We start from the raw sequence: 21,642 nt of genomic DNA on the forward strand, positions 1-21,642 counted from the left end.
GAGCACCCAGGCGAATTATATATCAAAACGTGCGGCTCGATCGGACTCGGTCTGCTATTATTTTTCTCTACAGAATACGCGTTTTTCGCGTCGTAAGACGCGAAAAACGCAAAACCTCGTCCCCACGGCAACCGCTGGATTTTCAATGGGTGTGTATTGCGTGGAATGTTCGCGCTAGAGTGGAGGGGATTAACTGCCAGAGTGGAGAGACGCTCTGAAAATTGTCTGAAATTTTCGTCTTTCCACGCTCCCCCAAAGCACAAATCTCGCTCTACGTGCGTGAAAATTTCCAGAGTTGTAGTGCCGCTTGCGCTGATTCTCACGATGTGCCTGGCTCAGCGATAGGACTTATGGTTTTCGAATTGTGAGCTTCTGAGCGAGGAGAGCGCCTCTGACCTTGCCCATAAGGTCCAATACAAATCAAAAACAGGAGAGACAGAAACTGACCGTTTTTTAACTCGCTCTAAAATCCGCATTTCTGAGCCCAGCGGAAAAAGAAAGTGATCAGCTTGTAGAGCAAAGCCTCGTGGCTCTCACGATGAAGAAATTTCTGGAATAGGAGTTTCGGTCGTCGTGTGAGAAGCGTTTGTTCGAGGGGTGCGCAGAGGCCAAATTCAGACGTTTCTCTGTCTGCCCCTCATTGACTCCACTCAAATGCATGTGTGTCTGCACCTGTGTCTGAGTGGATGACATCATTGATCAGGCCACCTCAAGTTGCTGTGGCAACCTCTGAGCCTCAGTACTTCTCTGAGCACTCCTCTCCCACATACACACACATATGTAGCTTCAGCTGCAGTTCAGCTCAGTCAAATGACCAGTTCTCCATTAAGCTCTGTAGTGACATGCTAACCAGCCACAGCCAAGCTATCTACTGGTGAGTTGTATATGTTAGTGATGTAATGAGTGATGTTGGCCTGTTAGCGTTAGCCACAATGCTAACATGCTAATGCTAACATGAGGTCCTATGAACTTGTTGGTGCCTGGAGGTATACCTGTTGATGTCGGGTTGGTGTGCTAACATGCTAATGTTAGCATGCTAATGCTAATATGCTAACTTAGGCTAAAATGAATCTTGAAGGCGTTCTAATGATGGTTCAGAGGTTTTTAATGTGTTATTTGACATGCTAATTTAGCATGCTAATGCTAACATGCTAACATATGTTAAAATGATTGGTACAGGCATTCTAAGGGTGTTTCAGACCTTTTCAATGTGTTTTTTGACATGCTACGGCCCGGCGTTTGCCACACGGCCCGGCGTTTGGCACACGGCCCGGCGTTTGCGCACTGTATCACTCTCCAAATTTCCCGCCGAGGGGAATTTGTCTAGTTATTTTTCCTCTTCCGTACTTTTTTCGGTTCGCTACTAGTCAAAAACGATAGCGAGCACCCAGGCGAATTATATATCAAAACGTGCGGCTCGATCGGACTCGGTCTGCTATTATTTTTCTCTACAGAATACGCGTTTTTCGCGTCGTAAGACGCGAAAAACGAAAAACCTCGTCCCCACGGCAACCGCTGGATTTTCAATGGGTGTGTATTGCGCGGAATGTTCGCGCTAGAGTGGAGGGGATTAACTGCCAGAGTGGAGAGACGCTCTGAAAATTGTCTGAAATTTTCGTCTTTCCACCCTCCCCCAAAGCACAAATCTCGCTCTACGTGCGTGAAAATTTCCAGAGTTGTAGTGCCGCTTGCGCTGATTCTCACGATGTGCCTGGCTAAGCGATAGGACTTATGGTTTTTGAATTGTGAGCTTCTGAGCGAGGAGAGCGCCTCTGACCTTGCCCATAAGGTCCAATACAAATCAAAAACAGGAGAGACAGAAACTGACCGTTTTTTAACTCGCTCTAAAATCCGCATTTCTGAGCCCAGCGGAAAAAGAAAGTGATCAGCTTGTAGAGCAAAGCCTTGTGGCTCTCACGATGAAGAAATTTCTGGAATAGCAGTTTCGGTCGTCGTGTGAGAAGCGTTTGTTCGAGGGGTGCGCAGAGGCCAAATTCAGACGTTTCTCTGTCTGCCCCTCATTGACTCCACTCAAATGCATGTGTGTCTGCACCTGTGTCTGAGTGGATGACATCATTGATCAGGCCACCTCAAGTTGCTGTGGCAACCTCTGAGCCTCAGTACTTCTCTGAGCACTCCTCTCCCACATACACACACATATGTAGCTTCAGCTGCAGTTCAGCTCAGTCAAATGACCAGTTCTCCATTAAGCTCTGTAGTGACATGCTAACCAGCCACAGCCAAGCTATCTACTGGTGAGTTGTATATGTTAGTGATGTAATGAGTGATGTTGGGCTGTTAGCATTAGCCACAATGCTAACATGCTAATGCTAACATGAGGTCCTATGAACTTGGTGGTGCCTGGAGGTTTGACTAGTGATGTCGGGTTGGTGTGCTAACATGCTAATGTTAGCATGCTAATGCTAATATGCTAACTTAGGCTAAAATGAATCTTGAAGGCGTTCTAATAATGGTTCAGAGGTTTTTAATGTGTTATTTGACATGCTAATTTAGCATGCTAATGCTAACATGCTAACATATGTTAAAATGATTGGTAAAGGCATTCTAAGGGTGTTTCAGACCTTTTCAATGTGTTTTTTGACATGCTAATGTCAGCTTAGCATTGTCGCCGATGCTGAAATGGGGTCCTATGAACGGGTTTGACTTGTGATATCGGGTTGCTGTGCTAATATGATGGCACTAGGCATGCGCACGGCCCGGCGTTTGGCACACGGCCCGGCGTTTGCGCACTGTATCACTCTCCAAATTTCCCGCCGAGGGGAATTTGTCTAGTTAGTGGGCAAGCTGGCAAAGCCGCTTGCTCACTTATGTTCTTCCCACTATTTATTATTCTTATTATTATTATTATTATTATTATTCTCTCAGTTTCTTGACCCCTAACTCCTCCTTCAATTCTGAACCTAAAAATTTCAAACAAAGTTTAAAAAATGAAGCCTCCTTTGATTCAGTATGCTATTAATTTGAGTCTTGATATCTGTCATAGTCTTGGAAATATTCTACAGTATGTCCTCTTTTTTCTCCATTAAAAAACATTGGACTGGAAGTTAAAAAATCAGCAATATTTCCAGATTTTTAACTCCTTCATAATTCCAGCCAGAAATTTCAGTTAAAATCTAAACTATTCATCTTACCTAGCAGAATTTTTCTACAATTCAACTTTGTGATATGTCCTGTACTCTTCCAATAATTAATTTTTTTCCACAATATTTTTAACATTGAAGTCTATGGAACACACGTTTGGAAAAGCTCAAACTCAGCCCTCTTTGAACTCTAACTACTCCTTCATACTTTCACCTAGAAATTTCATTCAACTTTTAAACGGGTCAGAAGAAGTTGTACTTTACATGTTGTACACATCGTTTTGGTATGTGTCATAGTTTCGGCGATATCATAATTTAAGTTTACTGCTGTTTTCCGAGCCTTTCAGATCTGTCCCATTGGTGTGTATTGCGCCCAGCTAGAGCGTATCACGTGACCTACGCTCTAACGCTGTCTGGCTTGAAAAAATCTCTTTCAACCTCTTGTATTTCCCTCATTTGTCAACCCTCATGCGCAATGTCTACATAAAAACGTAGAGAAAGTTGTCTTCTGTCACACAGTGTTGTTGTCATTGTGATACGAATTACGGTTTTGGAATACATCGCCTCTGTCTGCAGAGAGTGCCGACCACCAGGCCCATAGACAGCCATTCAAACTGCAGCTGCGAAACACTGCCTGAACACGGAAATGAGGGGACTTTTTAAATTGCGATATTGTCAGAACCCTACTAGATATCAAAATACAGATTTCACCGGAGAACTCTGAAGTCTTTGAGACCCGAAAAATGTTTCAATCATGTTTCTACGTGGACGTATGACAGCGTAGCGTTTAGATTTGTAAAGGCTGTGATCTGGGAAGCGCGCACATGGAGACGGCATCAAACAGACAGCGCGCCGTGGTGTCTGCGGACCATTTCAAAACAGGACTAAGCCCAAAGAAAAGGTGAGTTTTTAACCAGAGATATAGGAAAAGTATAGTAAAACTCTGAAGTCTGTGGTTTCAATCATGTTTCTACGCGCCAGCTAACGACGTCAGGTTCTTGTTATCATGCTGTGTTCTCCGTGGCTGCGTGTTGCTTTTCCATGGCGTAACGGATAAGAATTAGCGCTAAGAAACGAAAAACACGGGTTCGATACCAGCGTGCCATACATCATTTTCCCCGTGGAAATGAAGACAGTATGATGAGGAGTGATGTGTGTGTGTGTGTGTGTGTGTGTGTGTGTGTGTGTGTGTGTGTGTGTGTGTGCGCTCTTTCCTTCTGGTAAAATACAAACGTAGAGAAATCTGTCTTCTGTCACACTGTGGTGCTGTTATTTTATAGCCCAGAGAAGAGGTGAGTTTTTAAATAGATTCAGTTCCAGCGTAGTTTCAGCGTAGCGTTTATACTTTTAAAGGGTGTGATCTGGGAATCGCGCAGATTTGCAAACCTGTGTGTGTGTGTGTGTGTGTGTGTGTGTGTGTGTGTGTGTGTGTGTGTGTGTGTGCTCTCTCCTTCTCAACCACACTTAATGCTGGAATTATGAAGTAACGACAGTGCTTCAGGAAGTTCCAAATTTCTTATGTATTAATAGAAAACCAACTTAGATCGCGTCCGCTGTGGGACGGCATCAAACAGACAGCGCGCGTCATGTGACCCGTGCTCGAGCTTCAGCTCCGCTCGTCAAACGTCTTTCAACGTCTTGTATTTCCCTCATTGTTCAACCTTCATGTACAATGTTAAAATACAAACGTAGAGAAATCTGTCTTCTGTCACACTGTGGTGCTGTTATTTTATAGCCCAGAGAAGAGGTGAGTTTTTAAATAGCTTCAGTTCCAGCGTAGTTTCAGCGTAGCGTTTACACATTTAAAGGGTGTGATCTGGGAATCGCGCAGATTTGCAAACCTGTATATGTGTGTGTGTGTGTGTGTGTGTGTGTGTGTGTGTGTGTGTGTGTGTGTGTGTGTGTGTGTGTGTGTGTGTGTGTGTGTGACAGAAACACAGGAAGACATAGAATGACGTGTGAAATTAATGGAAATGCGTGCGGAAAACACACCATACATGTGTCTTTTATTCTGAAGGAACTTTTATTTTGAAATTGATGCCGGGTAAAGGAGGTGAGGTGTGGATGTGTATGTGGCTTGACTACGTGACTGACGGCGTCTTCTGTATTCAGTGTGTTGCTGTGCTTTTGGCTTATAGTTCCTGCATCTACCAGCTTGCCCACGCATTTTCTTCAGGAAATGCATTTCTAGTTATTATTATTATTAGTGATACAGTGCTGAGCACTGAACACAGCAGGGGCGAAGCCCCTGCTGTGTTCAGTGCGAAGCACTGAACACTATTGTTCTTCTGCGTGTTTCTTCTTCTTATTAGTGATACAGTGCTGAGCACTTCGCCCCTGCTGTGTTCAGTGCGAAGCACTGAACACTATTGTTCTTCTGCGTGTTTCTTCTTCTTCTTCTTCTTATTATTAGTGATACAGTGCTTTTGCCTGAACACAGCAGGGGCGAAGCCCCTGCTGTGTTCAGTGCAAAGCACTGAACCACTATTGTTCTTCTGCGTGTTTCTTCTTCTTCTTATATTTTTTTATTATTCATCTTCCGTACTTTTTTCGGTTCGCTACTAGTCCTAGAGTTTTGAGAGCACCCAGGCGAATTATATATCAAAACGTGCGGCTCGATCGGGAATCGATGGCTATTATTTTTCTCTACAGAATACGCGTTTTTCGCGTCGTAAGACGCGAAAAACGCACGAAAAAATCCCATAAGAAATGAATGGGACGAGCCGAAAAATGCGAAAAAATCTCCCCCTTTTTCAAAGGGCTACTGCTCCGGCATACTTTCACCTAGAGACGCCATTCTAACTTTAAAACGTAGACACAAGTCTCGTCTATGGGTGTATTAAGTCTCGTTTTGATAGGTCGTATAGTTTTCGAGCAGTCGCAGTTCAATGACCGTGAGCGTTTTGGGAGAAATTGTGAGTTTATAATGGGTGTGTATTGCACGGAATGTTCGCGCTAGAGTGGAGGGGATTAACTGCCAGAGTGGAGAGAAGCACTGAAAATTGTGTGAAACTTTTGTCTTTCCACGCTCCTCCAAAGCACAAATTTCGCTCTACGTGCGCGAAGCTTTCCAAGGTTGTAGTGCCGCTTGCGCTGATTCTCACGATGTACCTGGCTAAGCGACAGGACTTACGGTTTTTGAGTTGTGAGTCTCTGAGCGAGGAGAGCGCCTCTGACCTCGCCCATAAGGTCCAATACAAATGAAAAACGGGAGAGACAGAAACCAGCCGTTTTTTAACTCGCTCTAAAATCGGCATTTTTCAGCCCAGTGAAAAAAGAAAGTGATCAGAGTGTACAGCAAAGCCTTGTGGCTCTCACGGTGAAGAAATTTCGGCAATAGGAGTTTCGGTGTCGGCGTGAGAAGCGTTTGTTCGGAGGGTGCGCAGAGGCCAAATTCAGACGTTTCTCAGAGTCTCGCAGACCCGCAGGTGGCCTGATCTCAAGTTGCCGTGGCAACCTCTGAGCCTAATTGCCTCTCCCACACACACACATATGTAGCTTTAGCTGCAGCTGTGCAGCTCAGTCAAATGACCAGTTCTCCATTAAGCTCTGTAGTGACATGCTAACCAGCCACAGCCAAGCTACCTACTGGTGAGTTGTATGTGTTAGTGATGTAATGACTGATGTTGGCCTGTTAGCGTTAGCCACAATGCTAACATGCTAATGCTAACATGAGGTCCTATGAATTTGTTGGTGCCTGGAGGTATACCTGTTGATGTCGGGTTGGTGTGCTAACATGCTAATGTTAGCATGCTAATGCTAATATGCTAACTTAGGCTAAAATGAATCTTGAGGGCGTTCTAATGATGGTTCAGAGGTTTTTAATGTGTTATTTGACATGCTAATTTACCATGCTAATGCTAACATGCTAACATATGTTAAAATGATTGGGGAAAGGCATTCTAAGGGTGTTTCAGACCTTTTCAATGTGTTTTTTGACATGCTAATGTCAGCTTAGCATTGTCGCCGATGCTGAAATGGGGTCCTATGAACGGGTTTGACTTGTGATATCGGGTTGCTGTGCTAATATGATGGCACTAGGCATGCGCACGGGCCGGCGTTTGCCACACGGGCCGGCGTTTGCGCACTGTATCACTCTCCAAATTTCCCGCCGAGGGGAATTTGTCTAGTTATTCTTCATCCGTACTTTTTTCGGTTCGCTACTAGTCATAAACGATAGCGAGCACCCAGGCGAATGATATATCAAAACGTGCGGCTCGATCGGGAATCGATGGCTATTATTTTTCTCTACAGAATACGCGTTTTTCGCGTCGTAAGACGCGAAAAACGCACGAAAAAATCCCATTCAAAGTAAATGGGAGAAGGCGAAAAACGCAAAAAAATCTCCCCCTTTTTCAAAGGGCTACTGCTCCGGCATACTTTCACCTAGAGACGCCATTCCAACTTTAAACCGTAGACACAAGTCTCGTCTATGGGTGTATTAAGTTTCGTTTTGATAGGTCGTATAGTTTTTGAGCAGTCACTGTTCAATGACCGTGAGCGTTTTGGGAGAAATTGTGAGTTTATAATGGGTGTGTATTGCACGGAATGTTCGCGCTAGAGTGGAGGGGATTAACTGCCAGAGTGGAGAGAAGCTGTGAAAATTGTGTGAAACTTTTGTCTTTCCATGCTCCTCCAAAGCATAAATTTCGCTCTATGTGCGCGAAACTTTCCAAGGTTGTAGTGCCGCTTGCGCTGATTCTCACGATGTGCCTGGCTAAGCGACAGGACTTACGGTTTTTGAGTTATGAGCCTCTGAGCGAGGAGAGCGCCTCTGACCTCGCCCATAAGGTCCAATACAAATGAAAAACGGAAGAGACAGAAACCAGCCGTTTTTTAACTCGCTCTAAAATCCGCATTTTTCAGCCCAGCGAAAAAAGAAAGTGATCAGAGTGTACAGCAAAGCCTTGTGGCTCTCACGGTGAAGAAATTTCGGCAATAGGAGTTTCGGTGTCGGCGTGAGAAGCGTTTGTTCGGAGGGTGCGCAGAGGCAAAATTCAGACGTTTCTCAGAGTCTCGCAGACCCGCAGGTGGCCTGATCTCAAGTTGCCGTGGCAACCTCTGAGCCTAATTGCCTCTCCCACACACACACACACACGGAGCTTTAGCTGTGCAGCTCAGTCAAATGATCAGTTCTCCATTAAGCTCTATAGTGACATGCTAACCAGCCACAGCCAAGCTACCTACTGGTGAGTTGTATGTGTTAGTGATGTAATGAGTGATGTTGGCCTGGTAGCGTTAGCCACAATGCTAACATGCTAATGCTAACATGAGGTCCTATGAATTTGTTGGTGCCTGGAGGCATACCTGTTGATGTCGGGTTGTTGTGCTAACATGCTAATGTTAGCATGCTAATGCTAATATGCTAACATACGTTAAAATGAATGTTCATTGCGTTCTAATGATGGTTCAGAGGTTCTTAATGTGTTATGTAACATGCTAATGTTAGCATGCTAATGCTAACATGCTAACATAGGTTAAAATGATTGGTAAAGGTATTCTAATGGTGTTTGAGACCTTCTCAATGTGTTTTCTGACATGCTAATGTTAGCTTCGCTTATATGCTAGCGCTAACCGCACGGCCCGGCGTTTGGCACACGGCCCGGCGTTTGCGCACTGTATCACTCTCCAAATTTCCCGCCGAGGGGAATTTGTCTAGTATAATTAGTGATACAGTGCTGAGCACTGAACACAGCAGGGGCGAAGCCCCTGCTGTGTTCAGTGCGAAGCACTGAACACTATTGTTCTTCTGCGTGTTTCTTCTTCTTCTTAATATTATTTTTCCTCTTCCGTACAAATTTCGGTTCGCTACTAGTCCTAAACGAAAGCGAGCACCCAGACAAATTATATATCAAAACGTGCGGCTTGATCGGACTCGGTCTGCTATTATTTTTCTCTACAGAATACGCGTTTTTCGCGTCGTAAGACGCGAAAAACGCAAAACGTCGTCCCCACGGCAACCGCTGGATTTTCAATGGGTGTGTATTGCGCGGAATGTTCGCGCTAGAGTGGAGGGGATTAACTGCCAGAGTGGAGAGATGCTCTGAAAATTGTCTGAAATTTTCGTCTTTCCACGCTCCCCCAAAGCACAAATCTCGCTCTACGTGCGTGAAAATTTCCAGAGTTGTAGTGCCGCTTGCGCTGATTCTCACAATGTGCCTGGCTAAGCGATAGGACTTATGGTTTTTGAATTGTGAGCTTCTGAGCGAGGAGAGCGCCTCTGACCTCGCCCATAAGGTCCAATACAAATCAAAAACAGGAGAGACAGAAACTGACCGTTTTTTAACTCGCTCTAAAATCCGCATTTCTGAGCCCAGCGGAAAAAGAAAGTGATCAGCTTGTAGAGCAAAGCCTTGTGGCTCTCACGGTGAAGAAATTTCTGGAATAGGAGTTTCGGTCGTCGTGTGAGAAGCGTTTGTTCGAGGGGTGCGCAGAGGCCAAATTCAGACGTTTCTCTGTCTGCCCCTCATTGACTCCACTCAAATGCATGTGTGTCTGCACCTGTGTCTGAGTGGATGACATCATTGATCAGGCCACCTCAAGTTGCTGTGGCAACCTCTGAGCCTCAGTACTTCTCTGAGCACTCCTCTCCCACATACACACACATATGTAGCTTCAGCTGCAGTTCAGCTCAGTCAAATGACCAGTTCTCCATTAAGCTCTGTAGTGACATGCTAACCAGCCACAGCCAAGTTACCTACTGGTGAGTTGTATATGTTAGTGATGTAATGAGTGATGTTGGGCTCTTAGCATTAGCCACAATGCTAACATGCTAATGCTAACATGAGGTCCTATGAACTTGGTGGTGCGTGGAGGTTTGACTAGTGATGTCGGGTTGTTGTGCTAACATGCTAATGTTAGCATGCTAATGCTAACATGCTAACTTAGGCTAAAATGACTCTTGAAGGCGTTCTAATGATGGTTCAGAGGTTTTTAATGTGTTATTTGACATGCTAATTTTAGCATGCTAATGCTAACATGCTAACATAGGTTAAAATGATTGGTAAAGGCATTATAATGATGTTAGAGACCTTCTCAATGAGTTTTCTGACATGCTAATGTTAGCTGCGCTTATATGCTAGCGCTAACCGCACGGCCCAGCGTTTGGCACACGGCCCGGCGTTTGCGCACTGTATCACTCTCCAAATTTCCCGCCGAGGGGAATTTGTCTAGTTAGTGATACAGTGCTTTTGCCTGAACACAGCAGGGGCGAAGCCCCTGCTGTGTTCAGTGCAAAGCACTGAACCACTATTGTTCTTCTGCGTGTTTCTTCTTCTTCTTATTATTCTTCCTCCGTACTTTTTTCGGTTCGCTACTAGTCATAAACGATAGCGAGCACCCAGGCAAATTATATATCAAAACGTGCGGCTCGATCGGGAATCGATGGCTATTATTTTTCTCTACAGAATACGCGTTTTTCGCGTCGTAAGACGCGAAAAACGCACGAAAAAATCCCATAAGAAATGAATGGGGAGAGGCGAAAAAAGTGAAAAAATCTCCCCCTTTTTCAAAGGACTACTGCTCCGGCATACTTTGACCTAGAGACGCCGTTCCAATTTTAAAACGCAGACACAAGTCTCGTGTATGGGTGTATTAAGTCTCGTTTTGATAGGTCGTATAGTTTTCGAGCAGTCGCAGTTCAATGACCGTGAGCTTTTTGGGAGAAATTGTGAGTTTATAATGGGTGTGTATTGCACGGAATGTTCGCGCTAGAGTGGAGGGGATTAACTGCCAGAGTGGAGAGAAGCTGTGAAAATTGTGTGAAACTTTTGTCTTTCCACGCTCCTCCAAAGCACAAATTTCACTCTACGTGCGCAAAACTTTCCAAGGTTGTAGTGCCGCTTGCGCTGATTCTCACGATGTGCCTGGCTAAGCGATAGGACTTACGGTTTTTGAGTTCTCAGCCTCTGAGCGAGGAGAGCGCCTCTGACCTCGCCCATAAGGTCCAATACAAATGAAAAATGGGAGAGACAGAAACCAGCCGTTTTTTAACTCGCTCTAAAATCCGCATTTTTCAGCCCAGCGAAAAAAGAAAGTGAACAGAGTGTACAGCAAAGCCTTGTGGCTCTCACGGTGAAGAAATTTCGGCAATAGCAGTTTCGGTGTCGGCGTGAGAAGCGTTTGTTCGGAGGGTGCGCAGAGGCCAAATTCAGACGTTTCTCAGAGTCTCGCAGACCCGCAGGTGGCCTGATCTCAAGTTGCCATGGCAACCTCTGAGCCTAATTGCCTCTCCCACACACACACACACATATGTAGCTTTAGCTGCAGCTGTGCAGCTCAGTCAAATGATCAGTTCTCCATTAAGCTCTGTAGTGACATGCTAACCAGCCACAGCCAAGCTACCTACTGGTGAGTTGTATGTGTTAGTGATGTAATGAGTGATGTTGGCCTGTTAGCGTTAGCCACAATGCTAACGTGCTAATGCTAACATGAGGTCCTATGAACTTGTTGGTGCCTGGAGGTATACCTGTTGATGTCGGGTTGGTGTGCTAACATGCTAATGTTAGCATGCTAATGCTAATATGCTAACTTAGGCTAAAATGAATCTTGAAGGCGTTCTAATGATGGTTCAGAGGTTTTTAATGTGTTATTTGACATGCTAATTTAGCATGCTAATGCTAACATGCTAACATATGTTAAAATGATTGGTAAAGGCATTCTAAGGGTGTTTCAGACCTTTTCAATGTGTTTTTTGACATGCTAATGTCAGCTTAGCATTGTCGCCGATGCTGAAATGGGGTCCTATGAACGGGTTTGACTTGTGATATCGGGTTGCTGTGCTAATATGATGGCACTAGGCATGCACACGGCACGGCGTTTGGCACACGGCCCGGCGTTTGCGCACTGTATCACTCTCCAAATTTCCCGCCGAGGGGAATTTGTCTAGTTAGTGATACAGTGCTGAGCACTGAACACAGCAGGGGCGAAGCCCCTGCTGTGTTCAGTGCGAAGCACTGAACACTATTGTTCTTCTGCGTGTTTCTTCTTCTTCTTAATATTATTTTTCCTCTTCCGTACAAATTTCGGTTCGCTACTAGTCCTAAACGAAAGCGAGCACCCAGACAAATTATATATCAAAACGTGCGGCTTGATCGGACTCGGTCTGCTATTATTTTTCTCTACAGAATACGCGTTTTTCGCGTCGTAAGACGCGAAAAACGAAAAACCTCGTCCCCACGGCAACCGCTGGATTTTCAATGGGTGTGTATTGCGCGGAATGTTCGCGCTAGAGTGGAGGGGATTAACTGCCAGAGTGGAGAGACGCTCTGAAAATTGTCTGAAATTTTCGTCTTTCCACGCTCCCCCAAAGCACAAATCTCGCTCTACGTGCGTGAAAATTTCCAGAGTTGTAGTGCCGCTTGCGCTGATTCTCACGATGTGCCTGGCTAAGCGATAGGACTTATGGTTTTTGAATTGTGAGCTTCTGAGCGAGGAGAGCGCCTCTGACCTTGCCCATAAGGTCCAATACAAATCAAAAACAGGAGAGACAGAAACTGACCGTTTTTTAACTCGCTCTAAAATCCGCATTTCTGAGCCCAGCGGAAAAAGAAAGTGATCAGCATGTAGAGCAAAGCCTTGTGGCTCTCACGATGAAGAAATTTCTGGAATAGGAGTTTCGGTCGTCGTGTGAGAAGCGTTTGTTCGAGGGGTGCGCAGAGGCCAAATTCAGACGTTTCTCTGTCTGCCCCTCATTGACTCCACTCAAATGCATGTGTGTCTGCACCTGTGTCTGAGTGGATGACATCATTGATCAGGCCACCTCAAGTTGCTGTGGCAACCTCTGAGCCTCAGTACTTCTCTGAGCACTCCTCTCCCACATACACACACATATGTAGCTTCAGCTGCAGTTCAGCTCAGTCAAATGACCAGTTCTCCATTAAGCTCTGTAGTGACATGCTAACCAGCCACAGCCAAGCTATCTACTGGTGAGTTGTATATGTTAGTGATGTAATGAGTGATGTTGGGCTGTTAGCATTAGCCACAATGCTAACATGCTAATGCTAACATGAGGTCCTATGAACTTGGTGGTGCCTGGAGGTTTGACTAGTGATGTCAGTTTGGTGTGCTAACATGCTAATGTTAGCATGCTAATGCTAATATGCTAACTTAGGCTAAAATGAATCTTGAAGGCGTTCTAATGATGGTTCAGAGGTTTTTAATGTGTTATTTGACATGCTAATTTAGCATGCTAATGCTAACATGCTAACATATGTTAAAATGATTGGTAAAGGCATTCTAAGGGTGTTTCAGACCTTTTCAATGTGTTTTTTGACATGCTAATGTCAGCTTAGCATTGTCGCTGATAGGCACGCGCACGGCCCGGCGATTGCGCACTGTATCACTCTCCAAATTTCCCGCCGAGGGGAATTTGTCTAGTATTATTATTCCTCTTCCGTACTTTTTTCGGTTCGCTACTAGTCTAAAACGATAGCGAGCACCCAGGCAAATTATATATCAAAACGTGCGGCTCGATCGGGAATCGATGGCTATTATTTTTCTCTACAGAATACGCGTTTTTCGCGTCGTAAGACGCGAAAAACGCACGAAAAAATCCCATAAGAAATGAATGGGAGACGGCGAAAAATGCGAAAAAATCTCCCCCTTTTTCAAAGGGTTACTGCTCGGGCATACTTTTACCTAGAGATGCCGTTCCAACTTTAAAACGTAGACACCAGTCTCGTCTATTGATGTAGTAATTGTCGTATTGATAGGTCGTATAATTTCTGAGCAGTCGCCGTTCAATGACCGTGAGCGTTTTGGGAAAAATTTTGAGTTTATAATGGGTGTGTATTGCACGGAATGTTCGCGCTAGAGTGGAGGGGATTAACTGCCAGAGTGGAGAGAAGCTCTGAAAATTGCGTGAAACTTTTGTCTTTCCACGCTCCTCCAAAGCACAAATTTCGCTGTACGTGCGCAAAACTTTCCAAGGTTGTAGTGCCACTTGCGCTGATTCTCACAATGTGCCTGGCTAAGCGGCAGGACTTTCGGTTTTTGAGTTGTGAGCCTCTGAGCGAGGAGAGCGCCTCTGACCTCGCCCATAAGGTCCAATACAAATGAAAAATGGGAGAGACAGAAACCAGCCGTTTTTTAACTCGCTCTAAAATCCGCATTTTTCAGCCCAGCGAAAAAAGAAAGTGATCAGAGTGTACAGCAAAGCCTTGTGGCTCTCACGGTGAAGAAATTTCGGCAATAGGAGTTTCGGTGTCGGGGTGAGAAGCGTTTGTTCGGAGGGTGCGCAGAGGCAAAATTCAGACGTTTCTCAGAGTCTCGCAGACCCGCAGGTGGCCTGATCTCAAGTTGCCGTGGCAACCTCTGAGCCTAATTGCTTCTCCCACACACACACATATGTAGCATGAGCTGCAGCTGTGCAGCTCAGTCAAATGATCAGTTCTCCATTAAGCTCTATAGTGACATGCTAACCAGCCACAGCCAAGCTACCTACTGGTGAGTTGTATGTGTTAGTGATGTAATGAGTGATGTTGGCCTGTTAGCGTTAGCCACAATGCTAACATGCTAATGCTAACATGAGGTCCTATGAACTTGTTGGTGCCTGGAGGTATACCTGTTGATGTCGGATTGGTGGGCTAACATGCTAATGTTAGCATGCTAATGCTAATATGCTAACTTAGGCTAAAATGAATCTTGAAGGCGTTCTAATAATGGTTCAGAGGTTTTTAATGTGTTATTTGACATGCTAATTTAGCATGCTAATGCTAACATGCTAACATATGTTAAAATGATTGGTAAAGGTATTCTAATGGTGTTTGAGACCTTCTCAATGTGTTTTCTGACATGATAATGTTAGCTTCGCTTATATGCTAGCGCTAACCGCATGGCCCGGCGTTTGGTACACGGGCCGGCGTTTGCGCACTGTATCACTCTCCAAATTTCCCGCCGAGGGGAATTTGTCTAGTTAGTGATACAGTGCTTTTGCCCTGAACACAGAAGGGGCGAAGCCCCTTCTGTGTTCAGTGCAAAGCACTGAACCACTATTGTTCTTCTGCGTGTTTCTTCTTCTTCTTTTTATTATTCATCTTCCGTACTTTTACCCTAATTTCAAAACAGGACTAAGCCCAAAGAAGAGGTGAGTTTTTAACCAGAGATATAGGAAAAGTATAGTAAAACTCTGAAGTCTGTGGTTTCAATCATGTTTCTACGCGCCAGCTAACGACGTCAGGTTCTTGTTATCATGCTGTGTTCTCCGCGGATAAAATACGTGATCGAGGCGGCTGGGTTTGACTTTCACTGATCTCTTAACGTGTCCACGCTCTGTCACTTTCTCTCTCTCAACCAAAATTCATGTTGGAATTATTAAGTAACGCCAGTGCTGTAAAAACAAATGCCACGTCCACTGTGGGACATCATCAAAAGACAGCGCGGCGTATATGGATAAAAGACGTGATCGAGGCGTGAGAGTTTCACTTGTCTGTGGCTTAGGGGATAAGGAGCAGCGCTATGAATCAAGTAACCCCGGTTCGAGACCGACGTGAAATACGTTGCTTTTTTCATTTTCCCCGTGTGGGTGAATTAAGCATGATGACAGTATGATGAGGAGTGGTGTGTGTGTGTGTGTGTGTGTGTGTGTGTGTGTGTGTGTGTGTGTGTGTGTGTGTGTGCTCTCTCCTTCTCAACCAAAATTAATGCTGGAGTTATTAAGTAACGACAGTGCTTCAGGAAGTTCCAATTTCCTTATGTATTAATAGAAAACCAACTTAGATCGCGTCCGCTGTGGGACGGCATCAAACAGACAGCGCGTGTCATGTGACCTGCGCTGTAGCTTCAGCTCTGCTCGTCAAACGTCTTTCAACGTCTTGTATTTCCCTCATTGTTCAACCTTCATGTACAATGTTAAAATACAAACGTAGAGAAATCTGTCTTCTGTCACACTGTGGTGCTGTTATTTTATAGCCCAGAGAAGAGGTGCGTTTTTAAATAGCTTCAGTTCCAGCGTTGTTTCAGCGTAGCCTTTACACTTTTAAAGGGTGTGATCTGGGAATCGCGCAGATTTGCAAACCTGTATGTGTGTGTGTGTGTGTGTGTGTGTGTGTGTGTGTGTGTGTGTGTGTGTGTGTGTGTGTGTGTGTGTGTGTGTGTGACAGAGAGACAGGAAGACAGAGAATGAAGTGTGATAAGTAATGGAAATGCGTGAGGAAAACACACGTACATGTTTCATTTATTCTGAAGGGACCTTTATTTTGAAAGTAATGCCGGGTAAAGGAAGTGAAGTGTGGATGTGTATGTGGCTTGACTGCGTGACTGACGGCGTCTTCTGTATTCGGTGTGTTGGTGTGCTTTTGGCTTATATTTCCTGCATCTACCAGCTTGCCCACGCATTTTCTTCAGGAAATGCATTTCTAGTTATTATTATTAGTGGGCAAGCTGGCAAGGCCGCTTGCACACTTATGTTCTTCCCACTATTTATTATTCTTATTAGTGGGCAAGCTGGCAAGGCCGCTTGCACACTTATGTTCTTCCCACTATTTATTATTAGTGGGCAAGCTGGCAAGGCCGCTTGCACACTTATGTTCTTCCCACTATTTATTATTAGTGGGCAAGCTGGCAAGGCCGCTTGCACACTTATGTTCTTCCCACTATTTATTAGTGGGCAAGCTGGCAAGGCCGCTTGCACACTTATGTTCTTCCCACTATTTATTATTCTTATTATTATTATTCTCTCAGTTTCTTGACCCCTAACTCCTCCTTCAATTCTGAACCTAAAAATTTCAAACAAAGTTTAAAAAATGAAGCCTCCTTTGATTCAGTATGCTATTAATTTGAGTCTTGATATCTGTCATAGTCTTGGAAATATTCTACAGTATGTCCTCTTTTTTCTCCATTAAAAAACATTGGACTGGAAGTTAAAAAATCAGCAATATTTCCAGATTTTTAACTCCTTCATAATTCCAGCCAGAAATTTCAGTTAAAATCTAAACTATTCATCTTACCTAGCAGAATTTTTCTACAATTCAACTTTGTGATATGTCCTGTACTCCTCCAATTATTAATTTTTTTCCACAATATTTTTAACATTGAAGTCTATGGAACACACGTTTGGAAAAGCTCAAACCCAGCCCTCTTTCAACTCTAACTACTCCTTCATACTTTCAGCTAGAAATTTCATTCAACTTTTAAACGGGTCAGAAGAAGTTGTACTTTACATGTTGTACACATCGTTTTGGTATGTGTCATAGTTTCGGCGATATCATAATTTAAGTTTACTGCTGTTTTCCGAGCCTTTCAGATCTGTCCCATTGGTGTGTATTGCGCCCAGCTAGAGCGTATCACGTGACCTACGCTCTAACGCTGTCAGGCTTGAAAAAATCTCTTTCAACCTCTTGTATTTCCCTCATTTGTCAATCCTCATGCGCAATTTCTACATAAAAACGTAGAGAAATTTGTCTTCTGTCACACAGTGTTGTTGTCATTGTGATACGAATTACGGTTTTGGAATACATCGCCTCTGTCTGCAGAGAGTGCCGACCACCAGGCCCATAGACAGCCATTCAAACTGCAGCTGCGAAACACTGCCTGAACACGGAAATGAGGGGACTTTTTAAATTGCGATATTGTCAGAACCCTACTAGATATCATAATACAGATTTCACCGAAGAACTCTGAAGTCTTTGAGACCCGAAAAATGTTTCAATCACGTTTCTACGTGGACGTATGACAGCGTAGCGTTTAGACTTTTAAGGGCTGTGATCTGGGAAGCGCGCAGATTGAGATGGCATGAAACAGACAGCGCGCCGTGGTGTCTGCGGAGCATTTCAAAACAGGACTAAGCCCAAAGAAGAGGTGAGTTTTTAACCAGAGATATAGGAAAAGTATAGTAAAACTCTGAAGTCTGTGGTTTCAATCATGTTTCTACGCGCCAGCTAACGACGTCAGGTTCTTGTTATCATGCTGTGATCTCCGCGGATAAAATACGTGATCGAGGCGGCTGGGTTTGACTTTCACTGATCTCTTAACGTGTCCACGCTCTGTCACTTTCTCTCTCTCAACCAAAATTCATGTTGGAATTATTAAGTAACGCCAGTGCTGTAAAAACAAATGACACGTCCACTGTGGGACATCGTCAAAAGACAGCGCGGCGTATATGGATAAAAGACGTGATCGAGGCGTGAGAGTTTCACTTGTCTGTGGCTTAGGGGATAAGGAGCAGCGCTATAAATCAAGTAACTCCGGTTCGAGACCGACGTGAAATACTTTACTTTTTTCATTTTCCCCGTGTAGGTGAATTAAGCATGATGACAGTATGATGAGGAGTGATGTGTGTGTGTGTGTGTGTGTGTGTGTGTGTGTGTGTGCTCTCTCCTTCTCAACCAAAATTAATGCTGGAATTATTAAGTAACGACAGTGCTTCAGGAAGTTCCAATTTCCTTATGTATTAAAGAAAACCACCTTAGATCGCGTCCGCTGTGGGACGGCATCAAACAGACAGCGCGTGTCATGTGACCCGTGCTCGAGCTTCAGCTCCGCTCGTCAAACGTCTTTCAACGTCTTGTATTTCCCTCATTGTTCAACCTTCATGTACAATGTTAAAATACAAACGTAGAGAAATCTGTCTTCTGTCACACTGTGGTGCTGTTATTTTATAGCCCAGAGAAGAGGTGCGTTTTTAAATAGATTCAGTTCCAGCGTAGTTTCAGCGTAGCGTTTATACTTTTAAAGGGTGTGATCTGGGAATCGCGCAGATTTGCAAACCTGTGTGTGTGTGTGTGTGTGTGTGTGTGTGTGTGTGTGTGTGTGTGTGTGTGTGTGTGTGTGTGTGTGACAGAAACACAGGAAGACATAGAATGACGTGTGAAATTAATGGAAATGCGTGTGGAAAACACACCATACATGTTTCTTTTATTCTGAAGGGACCTTTATTTTGAAAGTAATGCCGGGTAAAGGAAGTGAAGTGTGGATGTGTATGTGGCTTGACTACATGAGTGACAGCGTCTTCTGTATTCGGTGAGTTGCTGTGCTTTTGGCTTATAGTTCCTGCATCTACCAGCTTGCCCACGCATTTTCTTCAGGAAATGCATTTCTAGTTATTATTATTATTATTATTATTATTATTCTCTCATTTTCTTGACCCCTAACTCCTCCTTCAATTCTGAACCTAAAAATTTCAAACAAAGTTTAAAAAATGAAGCCTCCTTTGATTCAGTATGCTATTAATTTGAGTCTTGATATCTGTCATAGTCTTGGAAATATTCTACAGTATGTCCTCTTTTTTCTCCATTAAAAAACATTGGACTGGAAGTTAAAAAATCAGCAATATTTCCAGATTTTTAACTCCTTCATAATTCCAGACAGAAATTTCATTTAAAATCTAAACTATTCATCTTACCTAGCAGAATTTTTCTACAATTCAACTTTGTGATATGTCCTGTACTCTTCCAATAATTAATTTTTTTCCACAATATTTTTAACATTGAAGTCTATGGAACACACGTTTGGAAAAGCTCAAACCCAGCCCTCTTTGAACTCTAACTACTCCTTCATACTTTCAGCTAGAAATTTCATTCAACTTTTAAACGGGTCAGAAGAAGTTCTACTTTACATGTTGTACACATCGTTTTGGTATGTGTCATAGTTTCGGCGATATCATAATTTAAGTTTACTGCTGTTTTCCGAGTCTTTCAGATCTGTCCCATTGGTGTGTATTGCGCCCAGCTAGAGCGTATCACGTGACCTACGCTCTAACGCTGTCAGGCTTGAAAAAATCTCTTTCAACCTCTTGTATTTCCCTCATTTGTCAATCCTCATGCGCAATTTCTACATAAAAACGTAGAGAAATTTGTCTTCTGTCACACAGTGTTGTTGTCATTGTGATACGAATTACGGTTTTGGAATACATCGCCTCTGTCTGCAGAGAGTGCCGACCACCAGGCCCATAGACAGCCATTCAAACTGCAGCTGCGAAACACTGCCTGAACACGGAAATGAGGGGACTTTTTAAATTGCGATATTGTCAGAACCCTACTAGATATCAAAATACAGATTTCACCGGAGAACTCTGAAGTCTTTGAGACCCGAAAAATGTTTCAATCACGTTTCTACGTGGACGTATGACAGCGTAGCGTTTAGACTTTTAAAGGCTGTGATCTGGGAAGCGCGCAGATTGAGACGGCATGAAACAGACAGCGCGCCGTGGTGTCTGCGGAGCATTTCAAAACAGGACTAAGCCCAAAGAAGAGGTGAGTTTTTAAACAGAGATATAGGAAAAGTATAGTAAAACTCTGAAGTCTGTGGTTTCAATCATGTTTCTACGCGCCAGCTAACGACGTCAGGTTCTTGTTATCATGCTGTGATCTCCGTGGCAGCGTGTTGCTTTTCCATGGCGTAACGGATAAGAATTAGCGCTAAGAAACGAAAAACACGGGTTCGATACCAGCGTGCCATACATCATTTTCCCCGTGGAAATGAAGACAGTATGATGAGGAGTGATGTGTGTGTGTGTGTGTGTGTGTGTGTGTGTGTGTGTGTGTGCTCTCTCCTTCTGGTAAAATACAAACGTAGAGAAATCTGTCTTCTGTCACACTGTGGTGCTGTTATTTTATAGCCCAGAGAAGAGGTGAGTTTTTAAATAGCTTCAGTTCCAGCGTAGTTTCAGCGTAGCGTTTATACTTTTAAAGGGTGTGATCTGGGAATCGCGCAGATTTGCAAACCTGTGTGTGTGTGTGTGTGTGTGTGTGTGTGTGTGTGTGTGTGTGTGTGTGTGTGTGTGTGTGTGTGTGTGCGCTCTCTCCTTCTCAACCACAATTAATGCTGGAGTTATTAAGTAACGACAGTGCTTCAGGAAGTTCCAATTTCCTTATGTATTAATAGAAAACCAACTTAGATCGCGTCCGCTGTGGGACGGCATCAAACAGACAGCGCGCGTCATGTGACCCGTGCTCGAGCTTCAGCTCTGCTCGTCAAACGTCTTTCAACGTCTTGGATTTCCCTCATTGTTCAACCTTCATGTACAATGTTAAAATACAAACGTAGAGAAATTTGTCTTCTGTCACACTGTGGTGCTGTTATTTTATAGCGCAGAGAAGAGGTGAGTTTTTAAATAGCTTCAGTTCCAGCGTAGTTTCAGCGTAGCGTTTATACTTTTAAAGGGTGTGATCTGGGAATCGCGCAGATTTGCAAACCTGTGTGTGTGTGTGTGTGTGTGTGTGTGTGCGCTCTCTCCTTCTCAACCACAATTAATGCTGGAATTATTAAGTAACGACAGTGCTTCAGGAAGTTCCAATTTCCTTATGTATTAATAGAAAACCAACTTAGATCGCGTCCGCTGTGGGACGGCATCAAACAGACAGCGCGCGTCATGTGACCCGTGCTCGAGCTTCAGCTCCGCTCGTCAAACGTCTTTCAACGTCTTGTATTTCCCTCATTGTTCAACCTTCATGTACAATGTTAAAATACAAACGTAGAGAAATCTGACTTCTGTCACACTGTGGTGCTGTTATTTTATAGCGCAGAGAAGAGGTGCGTTTTTAAATAGCTTCAGTTCCAGCGTAGTTTCAGCGTAGCGTTTATACTTTTAAAGGGTGTGATCTGG

Source organism: Chaetodon trifascialis, chromosome 20 (genome assembly GCF_039877785.1).
Source record: "Chaetodon trifascialis isolate fChaTrf1 chromosome 20, fChaTrf1.hap1, whole genome shotgun sequence".
In the NCBI taxonomy this organism is placed as follows: Eukaryota; Metazoa; Chordata; class Actinopteri; order Chaetodontiformes; family Chaetodontidae; genus Chaetodon; species Chaetodon trifascialis.